The 12495-nt window shown below is 44.6% G+C and overlaps 1 pseudogene; it reads left to right on the top strand.

Annotated features, from left to right (window-relative positions):
* The first annotated feature begins 4508 nt into the window (after window positions 1-4508).
* On the top strand, window positions 4509-12164 carry LOC132825030 (elongation of very long chain fatty acids protein 4-like; annotated as a pseudogene).
* Window positions 12165-12495: the final 331 nt, after the last annotated feature.

The following is a 12495-nucleotide window of genomic DNA, read 5'->3' as shown; positions in this document are numbered from 1 at the left end:
GTGAGCTTTCCTGTCGCTCAAGATGGGGATATTTGTGAAGCTCCTCCTCCAGTATGTTGTTTAATTGCCCACCACCATTGCTTTCTGAATGTGGCAAGGTTGCAAAACTTTGATCTGATCCATTAATTGTGTAAATCCTGCCTATCATTCACTTGTTATGCAGATTGGCATACAAATTGTCCTGTTTCTTAAACAGGTGAACACCTCAATTTTAGTTATGCCTGGTCCTGCTTCTGGGATACTCTCTAATATATTCATTGAATGAAGTTGATCCCCTGCCTTGATGGTAGCGTGGGGGATATGCCAGGCCATGAGTTTGCAGATTGTACTGGATTAGAATTCTGTTACCTTAGCATCTCACAGATACCCAGTCCTGAATTGCCACATCCGTTTGTCATCTACTCCATTTAGCAGAATGAAATGAAGTGTATATTCGATGTGAAGGTAAAACTTCGAGCTTCTTAATAATGTGAACAGTGGTGAGTCAATTGGGAAAGTGCAGCAAAATCAGAAAAATAAGATTCTTGATGTTGTGAAAAAACTCTGGTTTTCCACCCAATGTTTAAATGGTGAGATGAGAACTTTGTCAGTGAGTGGCGAGAGGCCTATTTACATGTAGTAATACCTCATCAGTACCTAATCTCTCCCTTTGCAATTTGTTATTCTGCCACACAGGGAGAGAAATAAGATAGCAGTAATCCCTGACATGAAAGTCAGACCAGGTACATGGTGCCTCCAGCCCCCAGCTCTCCATCTTGGACAACAGTCCCCAACATATCAGTGTACACTCCATGAGAAATAACCACCTGCACTCTTCTTCCATTGAGGTTGGCATTGGACATCCAGCCTTGCCACATCTCTGGCCCACTTCATGCTGCTGTTTGAAGCACACCAACACCTTTCATTGTAATGCTGCTGTCTGGTTACTTTCCATGCAATAACAAAAATCCATAAGACCATAAAACCATAACACATGGTGGTGGAAGTAAGGCCATTCGGCCCATCAACTCTACTCTGCCATTTCATCATGGCTGATGGGCATTTCAACTCCACTTACCCGCATTCTCCCCATAGCCCTTAATTTCTTGCAAGATCAAGAATTGATCAATCTCTGCCTTGAAGACGTTCAATGTCCCCAGCCTCCACTGCGCTCCATGGCAATGAATTCCACAGTCCCACCACTCTCTGGCTGAAGAAATGTCTACTCATCTAAATTGAGCCCCTCTAATTCTCAAGATGTACCCACAGGTCCTAGTCTCCTTGCCTAATGGAAACAACTTCCCAGCATCCACACTTTCTAAGCCATGCATTATCTTGTAAGTTTCTATTAGATCTCCTCTCAACCTTCTAAACTCTAATGAATACAATCCCAGGATCCTCAACCGTTCACCATATGTTAGGCCTACCACACCAGGGATCATTGTGTGAATCTCCGCTGGATGCGCACCAGTGCCAGTATGTCCTTCCTGAGGTGTGGGGCCCAAAATTGGACACAGTAAATCAGGCCTAATGAGAGTTTTATAAAGTCTCAGAAGCACATCGCTGCTTTTATATTCCAACCCTCTTGAAATAAATGACAACATTACATTCGCATTCTTAATCACGGACTCAACCTGTAAGTTTACCTTTAGAGAATCCTGGATTAGCACTCCCAGATCCCTTTGCACTTTGGTTTATGAATTTTCTCACCATTTAGAAAATAGTCCATGCCGTAACCATTTTTCCAAAGTGCAAAACCTCACATTTGCTCATGTTGAATTTCATCAGCCATTTCCTGGACCACTCTCCTAAATGGTCTAAATCTTGCTGCAGCCTGTCCACCTAACTTCGTATCATTGGCAAACTTTGCTAGAATGTCCCCAGTCCCTTCAACCAGATCATTAATATATAAAGTGAACAGCTGCGGCCCCAAAACTGAACCCTGTGGGACACCACTTGCCACTGGCTGCCATTCCAAAAAAGAACCGTTTATCCCAACTCTCTGCCTTCTGTCAGACAGCCAATCTTCAATCCATGCCAGTTGATCTCCTTGAACACCATGGGCCCTCACCTTATTCAGCAGCCTCCTGTGAGGCACCTTATCAAAAGTCTTTTGGAAGTCTAGATAGATAACATCCACTGGGTTTCCCTGGCCTAACCTACTTGTTACCTCTTCAAAGAATTCTAACAGGTTTGTCAGGCACAACCTACCCTTACTAAATCCATGCTAACGTATTCTAATCTGACCCTGCACTTCAAGAATTTAGAAATCTCATCCTGAACGATGGATTCTAGAATTTTACCAACAACCAAGGTTAGGCAAATGGCCTATAATTTTCCACCTTTTGTCTGACTTTTTCTTGATCAAGGGGGTTACAAAAATGATTTTCCAATCATCTGGATTTTCCCTGACTCCAGTGACATTTGAAAGATCACAACCAATGCCTCAGCTATCTCCTCAGCCACCTCCCTCAGAACTTTAGGATGTAGCTCATTGGGACCAGGAGATTTAACAATTTTTAGACCTTCTAGCTTTTCTAGCAATTTCTCTTTTGTAATGGCTACCATACTCAACTTTGCCCCCTGACTCTCCCTAATTGTTGGAATATTACTCATGTCTTCCACTGTGAAGACTGATGCACCATACTTATTAAGTTCTTCAGCTATTTCTTTATCTCCCAACATTCACCTTCAAGCAACAATTTGGAACAGCCCAATGTCTACTTTTGCCTCTTGTTTGTTTCTTATGTACTGAAAGAAACTTTTAATATCATTACTAATATTACTGGCTCGCCTACCTTCATATTCGATCCTCTCCTTCCTTATTTCTCTCTTTGTCATCCTCCACTTGTTTTTGTAGCCTTCCCAGTTCTTCTGATTTCCCACTACTCTTGGCCACTTTATAGGCTGTTTCTTTTTCTTTGATACATTTCCTGACTTCCTTTGTCAGTCATTGCTGTCTAATCTCCTCCCCAGGTAACCTTTCTTTTCTTTGGGATGAACCTCTGTACTGTGTCCTCAAGTACACCGAGAAACTCCTGCCATTGTTGCTCTATTGTCTTCCCCGCTAGGCTCTGCTTCCAGTCAATTTTCATCAGTTCCTCTCTCATGCCCCTGTAATTATCTTTATTTAACTGTAACACCATTATATCAGATTTTATCTTCTTTCTTTCAAATTGCAGACTGAACTCTACCATATTATGATCACTGCCTCCTAAGTGTTCCCTTACATTAACATGTTTTATAGGGTCTGACTCATTACATAGCACTAAGTCCAGAACAGCCTGCTTCCTTGTGGGCTTCATCACAAGCTGTTCCAAAAAGCCATCCTGTAAGCATTCCATGAATTCCTTTTCTTTGGATCCACCGGCAACATTTTTCATCCTGCATATTGAAGTCCCCCATCATCACCGTGACCTTGCCTGTCTGACATGCTTTATCTATTTCTTGGTACATCTTGCACCGCTGGTCCTGACCACTGTTAGGAAGTCTGTACATAACTCCCATAATGGTTTTTTTGCCTTTGTGGTTCCTCAACTCCACCCACTCAAACACACCTACTTAAGTAGCAATCACTTGCCTTCCCAACAGCCTCTCTGCTTCGCCCTCACTTCCGCCCAGCTCCTGCCGCTCTCCGATGTTAAAAAAAATCCAACTCAAGCATTGATTTTATGTTAGGCTATTTGCTTGCTCTCTAAGAACTCACTCATTTTGTGCCTATTTGGATGGTTGCAGAATCTCCACTTTGCCTTACTTGCCTTTAAGCACTTTGCCTTATTCAGAACTTTAAAAAAGTGTTCACAGTACTTTTGTTTTGTCTTGGACAGACTGAGCTAGCAAGCAATATTTTATTCACCACTTAGTTTTCAAATACATATTTAAAGGTACATATACACACATATCCTAGTCAACCTGTTCAGAGATGTTTTATCCATCTCTGTAGCAGGTGGGACTTGAACCTTGGTTTTCTAGCCCAGAGGTAGGAGCATTACCACTGCACCACAAGACCCCCAAGGGCATAAAGGAATTCTGTATCTGGCTTGGCTCAAATCCTCTGTCACACGTAACCAATTAGAAATCTACTCAGTGTAAAATTAGTATTGTAGAGCAAGGTACGGCAATTTGTAAGGTAATAGTTGCCCTAATATAGTAAGTAAAAGGTTTAAAGGACTCAAAAAGGCATTGACAGTTACTGAGAGAGCGAAGTGCATAAAGTACATACAAGAGTGACTAGAAGAAGAGACTGGAGGTTGGCATGGTTTTGAGGTGGACATTCAGGAATATGGGGCAGTGCAATGTCAGATGTCTGTGGTAGAGTGGAGTAGGTATCTTTGGGGAATTGTCAGGGGTAGAATCAGACAGCTATCCATCGGGCATGATATTGACAGGCATCAAGGGGTGTTGGAATCAGGTGTATGCCCAGAGAGGGTCAGTTGGTGGTAGTGGTGGATGCGGGAGGGTAGGTGATTGGGATTGGTAGAATGTGTACAGGTTTCCATGGGTGGAGGCAGAGGTTGCTGGGTTAGATGATGACGTATCGGTGGAAGGTTAGTTAGGTGACAATGTGGAATGGGGGGATGATTGCATTCTAGTGGGTGTTAGATGGTTGGAGTCTCACATATCTGTGGGAGAGGTCAGGTGTCCATGGGCAGTCGGTTCAATCAGATATCTGTGGCTAAGGTGTCTTTGTAGCAGATGGAGAGGGAAATGGGGAGTCTGTGTGGCTGCTTGGGGAGTCAGTTTCTCATTAGCCAAGAGTTAGGGTTGATATTAATTCCCCTAACCTTTCCTGGCCAATATTAAGGTAACTAGGCCCAAACACTGACTCTAACTTCACGTGTAAGATTTTTACAGAACATTCCAAATGATAAGGTACCGGAGCAGAAATAGGCTATTCTGCTCATCAAGTTTGCTCCAACATTCAATGAGATCATGGTTGATCTGATAATCCTCATCTCTGCTTTCCTGTCTTTTCACCATTACCCTTGATTTCCTTATGGATTAAAAACCTATTTATTTCAACCTGAAATGTACTCAACAACCCAATCTCTACAGCGCTCCATGGTGAGGACTTCCACAGATTCACAACCAACCAAGAGAAGAAATTCTTCCTCATTTCTGCCTGAAGTAGGTGACCCTTTGCTCTGAGATTATGCTGTAGTCCTAGACTCTCCCATAAGGGAAGCAACCTCTCAGTATCAACCCTGTAAAGTCCCATAACAATCTTCTATATTTCAATAAAGTTTCCTCTCATTCCTCTAAACTCCAAAGTGTACAGGCCCAAAACTACTCAGTAAGGGTAAAAAATGAGGTCTGCAGATGCTGAGGATCACAGCTGAAAATGTGTTGCTGGTTAAAGCACAGCAGGTTAGGCAGCATCCAAGGAATAGGAAATTCGACGTTTCGGGCACAAGCCCTTCATCAGGAATGAGGAGAGTGTGCCAAGCAGGCTAAGATAAAAGGTAGGGAGGAGGGACTTGGGGGAGGGGCGATGGAGATGTGATAGGTGGAAGGAGGTCAAGGTGAGGGTGATAGGCCGGAGTGGGGTGGGGGCGGAGAGGTCAGGAAGAAGATTGCAGGTTAGGAGGGCGGTGCTGAGTTGAGGGAACCTACTGAGACAAGGTGGGGGGAGGGGAAATGAGGAAACTGGAGAAATCTGAGTCAAAGGTGGAGCGGAGGATCCGGAGGGAGGTCTGATGCTGGAGGCTTCGGATTTGTTGTAGGTACAGGTTGTCCTGGTTGGGTCCAAATTTTGTTGGTTGGAATGTAGTTCGGAGTCCGTGTGGGATCAGTCGGTTCCGTAGGCAGGTGCTGAGGAAGGAGATGTGGCTCTGGTAACAAGTCTGTTTGAGAACGTGGCTGAAGAGTTTCTGTGCAGAGGAGATGACCTGGGGGGTGCAGAGAGAGAGAGACTCACTGAAATCCTTGTAGAGGGAGGAAGAGAGCTTCTTCAAGGAAGGCATCCTTGCAAGAGGATTCGCAGTAGGTTAAAATCTTCGGGTAAAAAATGAGGTCTGCAGATGCTGGAGATCACAGCTGAAAATGTGTTGCTGGTTAAAGCACAGTAGGTTAGGCAGCATCCAAGGAATAGGAAATTCGACGTTTCGGGCACAAGCCCTTCATCAGGAATGAGGAGAGTGTGCCAAGCAGGTCTTCTTCCTGACCTCTCCGCCCCCACCCCACTCCGGCCTATCACCCTCACCTTGACCTCCTTCCACCTATCACATCTCCATCGCCCCTCCCCCAAGTCCCTCCTCCCTACCTTTTATCTTAGCCTGCTTGGCACACTCTCCTCATTCCTGATGAAGGGCTTGTGCCCGAAATGTCGAATTTCCTATTCCTTGGATGCTGCCTAACCTGCTGTGCTTTAACCAGCAACACAAAACTACTTAGTCTCTATTTATAAGAAAATCCCTCCAAATCTGGGGTCAACCTCATGGACCTTCATTTGACTGCCTCCAAGTTTCTTAGATAAGGGGACCTAAACTATTCACATTATTCCAGGTGTGGCCTAAGAGCTGTATATAGTTTTAGCAAGAATTTCCTATGGTTATATTCCATTGTTTAAAGGTGGTTAGCTCAGTTGGCTGATCAGCTGGCTTACAATGCAGAATGATGCCAACAGTGTGGGTTCACCTTTACTGTTACCTTTATTCTTTGTTTGCTGATCAGAAATTTGAATTTCTGTACAATTATGTCTTGGTCAGTACACTGGGTCTTCTGAGAGATCACAGTATGCATCGTTCAGGGCATGTCAAGTCTTCAATTATCCAGAGACTGGACGAAGTGGGCTATTTAATTCACTAAGAAACTTGTAAAATTGTCCAATGTATTTTTTTTAAGCATTTTAAATTATTTAAAATTAGGTGACTTGGGATGGAGGACTAGACACATTTGGTAAATTTAAAAACATTTTCAGCCATAATAATAAAACTACACCAGCTTACTCTCTCAAATGCATCAACGAATTGTATGTAAGTTAGCTCGCTGAGCTTGAAGGTATGTTTTCAGACGTTTCGTCACCATACTAGGTAACATCATCAGTGAGAGTCTACTATGGTGACGAAACTTCTGAAACCAAACCTTCAAGCTCAGTGAGCTAACTTACATACTTCTTATCAATCTGAGCTACAAGTCTTCTAAAAAATTGTCAAAAGATTGTTTTTAATGCAAAGCAAAGAAAATCTATGATCTATTTTCTGAGTGCTCTGTGGTTTATGGAAGAGTTCATCTTTGCGATTGTGGAAATGTATTCAGATGGAATATTGAATTAGTAGAATTGCAGTTTTGAAGAAGTCATATTCCAAGATAAAAATCATCCCAAGTATTCTGATCAGTTCTCCCCATGAATTTCTAGCCAGGATCTTTCTCAGCAGTTACAGGGAAGATAATCCAGGAATCATAAATACTGGAGTGAATAGGATCAGCGTAGAAGCTACGCCCCTACAACATTTTCAGTAGCCAGTGCTTGTATGCTGTGATTTAAAGGACTCGAAGCCACTCTGAAAGCTATCAAATGAAGGTATATCTAAGTGTATCTAAGATAAGGGTGAGGATAGGGTGCTATGTGGCAAAGGGTAAGGGTGCCTAGTGGTGGAAGAAAAGTTAGTGGTGACTTGAATGTGAGCTGGGGGGGGGCGGCTTGCTTGTTCTTGGCAGGTTAAGTTGGTTGGGTGGGATGTGGGGAAAGGAGTATGGGGGTGAAGTATGTAGGTGGGTGAGGGAATAGGATGTCAGGAGGGAGAAGGCATGACTGGCAGGTGTGTGAGAAGGGTAAGAGTGCCAAGCATATGAAGAATTTGTGTGCCAGGTGGGTGAGTGGGAAAGTGCAGGGGTGGCAGGTGGAAGACGGTAGGTGGGTGAAGAGGTGCAGCAGGAGGTAAGTGGATGAGTGCTTAGGTTTGGGTGGTGAATTGAAATTACTAATCCAGGAGAGCTGGGTCAGGGTGTGATGATGTTATTGAGTCGAGGGGATGGCAGATCAGTGGCCAGTCAAGTGGTCAGGTCTAGAGTATTTCACATCTGGGGGTATCAGGGAAATGGGAGGGGGATTGTGGTGAGCATGGACCTTCATTTTAATTGTTATCCTGGAATTCAATCAGGTTTCTAATCCTCTAACATTTGCTTAATAACTATTCAGCTTAAGTCAGTCAGAACTCTCCAAAGTGTTTGACTGTAATTCCAAATAAGGAATCTCTCTCAGGGTCCTAGTATTCTGTTTTGGGTGCTTACCTGTTTGTGGCCAGAATGAAGTAGAAAGTGAGGACTGCAGATGCTGGAGAGTCAGAGTCGAAAACTGTGGCACTGAAAAAGCACAGCAGGTCAGACAACATCTGAGGGGCAGTAGAGTTGATTTTTCGGGCATAAACCCTTCATCAGGAATGCGGAGGGGGAAGGGGGCTGGGAAGGTGATAGGTGGATGCAGGTGGTAGGGTGATAGTGATAGATCGGTGGGAAGGGTAGAGCAGATAAATGGGAAGGAAGATGGACAGGTAGGACAGATCAAGAGGGCAGTGCCGAGTTGGAGGGTCGGATCTGGGATGAGGAGGGGACAGGGGAGATTTGGAAAGTGGTGAAGTTGATGTTGATGTCATGTGGTTGAAGAGTCCCAAGGTGGAAGATGCAATGTTCTTCCTCCAGTTGTCGGGTGGCTTGGATTTGGCAGTGGAAGAAGTCCAAAACTTGCATGTCCTTGGGGGAGTGGGAGGGGAAGTTGAAGTGGTCGGCCATAGGGTAGTGGAGTTGTTTTGTGCGTGTGTCCCAGAAATGTTCCTTGAAACTCTCTGTAAGTTGGCATCCTGTCTCCCTGATGTAGAGGAAACTACATCGAGAGCAATGGACACAGTAGATTTTCCTGTGCATCCACCTACCTCATCTACTGTATCAGTTGCTCTCAATGTGGTCTCCTCTTATTCTGAAGTGTACACTGTCAAAGCTCAACCAAAGTCTGAATAACCCGTGGGCACTGACTGAACACTCTGTAGTGTCACATGACTGTCCCAACATAACATCAACTGTAATACATCACACCCAGTCTCACAGGAAACTTCAACATCCTGAGGAATGTTGCAGAGTCAGCAACATTGATACTTCTACAAGATCCTGAAGAAAAACTTCAATTGACACTGGCACAATGACGATCTCCCCATCAGAAAATCTGGGGCAATGATTCTGTTTCTCCCTCTGCCAAGGTATTGCCAGATAGTGTTGAGTACCTCCAGCAGTTTCTGCTTCGGTTTAGATTGACAGCCCATGATGAAATATGCTGTTATTTTAGTACAGTTTCTCCCTTGCATACAAGGCAGAAGTCAGAATCCAGCTGGAATACTGTGAACAGTTTGGGCCTGTTATCTAGGGGTGATATACAGGCATTGGAGGCAGCCGATAGAAGGTTCACTCGGTTTAGAGGTTGTGTAGATTGACCTTGTACTCCTTGGAATTAAGAAGAATGAGAAGCCATCTTATTGAAATATTTAAGATTCCTAGTGGACTTGACAGGGTGGACATGGTAAGGTTGTTTCCTCTTATGGGAGAGTCTCAAACCAGAGAGCATAATCTCAAAATAAGGGGTCACATATGTAGAACCAGGATGAGGAAGAATTTCTTCTTTCAGAGGTTTGTGAATCTGTATATTCAAGGCTGATAGATAGATATTTAATTAGTAAGGGAATCAAGGGCTATGGAGAAAAGGCAGAAATGTAGAGTTCAGAATTATCACGAGTCATGATCTCACTGAATGGCATAGGAGACTCAATGGTCTGAATGGCCAACCTCTCCTTCTATGTCTTAGGGTTTTATGGGCAGATAATTGAATCAGCTTTAACACTGCAGACTGCGGAAAACTGGTCTTTGATGAAGTCACTGGATTCTGGATTAGTGGTGCTGGAAAAGCACAACAGTTCAGGCAGCATCCAAAGTGAAGCGAAATCGATGTTTCGGGCAAAAGCCCTTCATCAGGAATAAAGGCAGTGAGCCTGAAGCATGGAGAGATAAGCTAGAGGAGGGTGTGGGTGGGGAGAAAGTAGCATAGAGTACAATGGGTGAGTGGGGAAAGGGATGAAGGTGATAGGTCAGGGAGGAGAGGGTGGAGTGGATAGGTGGAAAAGAAGATAGGCAGGCAGGACAAGTCCGGACAAGTCATGGGGATAGCTGGAAGTTTGGAACTAGGGTGAGGTGGGGGAAGGGGAAATGAGGAAACTGTTGAAGTCCACATTGATGCCCTGGGGTTGAAGTGTTCTGAGGCGGAAGATGAGGCCTTCTTCCTCCAGCCGTGTGGTTGTGAGGGAGCGGCGGTGAAGGAGGCCCAGGCCCTCCATGTCCTCGGCAGAGTGGGAGGGGGAGTTGAAATGTTGGGCCACGGGTTGGTGTGGTTGATTTGTGCAGGTGTCTCGGAGATGTTCCCTAAAGCACTCTGCTAGAAGGTGCCCAGTCTCCCCAATCTAAAGGAGACTGCATTGGAAGCAACGGATACAATAAATGATATTAGTGGATGTGCAGGTAAAACTTTGATGGATGTGGGAGGCTCCTTTAAGGCCTTGGATAGAGGTGAGGGAGGAGGTGTAGGCACAGGTTTTACACTACCTGTGGTGGCAGGGGAAAGTGCCAGGATGAGAGGGTGGGTTGTTGGGGGGGATTGGGGGCATGGACCTGACCAGGTAGTCTCGGAGGAAACGGTCTTTACGGAAGGCGGAAAGGGGTGGGGAGGGAAATATATCCCTTGTGGTGGGGTCTTTTTGGAGGTGGCAGAAATGTCGGCAGATGGTTTGGTTTATGCGAAGGTTTGTAGGGTGGAAGGTGAGCACCAGGGGCGTTCTGTCCTTGTTATGGTTGGAGGGGTGGGGTCTGAGGGCGGAGGTGCGGGATGTGGACGAGATGCGTTGGAGGGCATCTTTAACCACGTGGGAAGGGAAATTGCGGTCTCTAAAGAAGGAGACCATCTGGTGTGTTCTATGGTGGAACTGGTCCTCCTGGGAGCAGATACGGCGGAGGCGGAGGGATTGGGAATACGGGATGGCATTTTTGCAAAAGGTAGGGTGGGAAGAGGTGTAATCCAGGTAGCTGTGGGAGTCGGTGGGTTTGTGAAAAATGTCAGTATCAAGTCGGTTGTCATTAATGGAGATGGAGAGGTCCAGGAAGGGGAGGGAGGTGTCAGAGATGGTCCAGGTAAATTTAAGGTCAGGGTGGAATGTGTTGATGAAGTTGATGAATTGCTCAACCTCCTGCCTACATTGGCAGTGAGTAATCTTTACCACTTTTCGTGATTTGGTCCATAATAGAAGAAGAACAGGGAGCCTTTTCAGCTACTATGTCTGCTTATTTTATCTCTACAACTTTGCAATGGTTATACTAAATTTATGCATCATTAAAGAGCTCTTCCTTTGATTAGATTACTTACAGTGTGGAAACAGGCCCTTCAGCCCAACAAGCCGGAGCACAACCCACCCATACATTTACCCCTTACCACAGGGAGAACATGCAAACTCCATACAGTCAGTCACCTGAGGTGGGAATTGAACCCAGGTCTCTAGCGCTGTGAGGCAGCAGTACTAACCACTGTGCCACCATCCCTTGTTGCAAGAGCAGCAGAATACAGTTATATTTGCCAAACTGTCAACTATACAGATGATGTCAATGAAATACATATAGTGCCGACCTTCTGGTGGTATTTAGTTTCACAAGGGAATGAATTTTTAGATACAGTATTTTTTATATTGAGGAATAATTTTAACCAGGTCAGCTTCCTGCACGTATATCATCACTTCACAATGTTTACCCCGGTGGATCAGAATCAAATGGGTAAATGGAGGGAAAATTTTTTTGAGCTCATATGAATTATGTTATCCATATTGTTATGTATCTATATTGCAGATTAGCAGCTTGTGGTTCACAGTTTCAAAAATATCTCTGGTGGAAGTGATACTTGATCATCTTGCAACTGGTGCAGTTTCATGTTATGATAGGCCACATTGCTTATCCTCTCCAAAGGTGGATGCACTGGGCACTTGTATCTTAATGCCACTCCTCTTTGCAAACTTTCATGACAGGGAGCCAAACAAGAGCTCATAAAAGATGGAAAAGCAGTTCTGAATGGCAATGGAATAGTTAACAGGATACTCAAATCAAAAAACAAGCTGATGGTAGCAAATGGGAAAAAGGAGAAGAAAGGAAAAGCCAAGTGTGAATAAGATTCAGGGTGAAGGTGTAAAACAAAATGTTGCATTTTTTTTAAGTCAGCAAAAATGCACGAGTTTCATTTGATTAGATTACTTACAGCGTGGAAACAGGCCCTTCGGCCCAACAAGTCCACACCAACCTGCCAAAGCACAACCCACCCATACCCCTAACCTAACACTACAGGCAATTTAGCATGGCCAAATCACCTAACCTGTATATCTTAGGACTGTGGGAGGAAACCAGAGCAAACCCACACAGACACGGGGAGAACGTGCAAACTCCACACAGTCAGTCACCTGAGTCAGGAATTGAACCCGGTTCTCAGGCGCTGTGAGGCAGCAG

The sequence above is a fragment of the Hemiscyllium ocellatum genome, chromosome 19 (genome assembly GCF_020745735.1).
Source record: "Hemiscyllium ocellatum isolate sHemOce1 chromosome 19, sHemOce1.pat.X.cur, whole genome shotgun sequence".
Taxonomy (NCBI): Eukaryota; Metazoa; Chordata; class Chondrichthyes; order Orectolobiformes; family Hemiscylliidae; genus Hemiscyllium; species Hemiscyllium ocellatum.
This window is presented reverse-complemented; position numbering and strand designations above follow the sequence as displayed.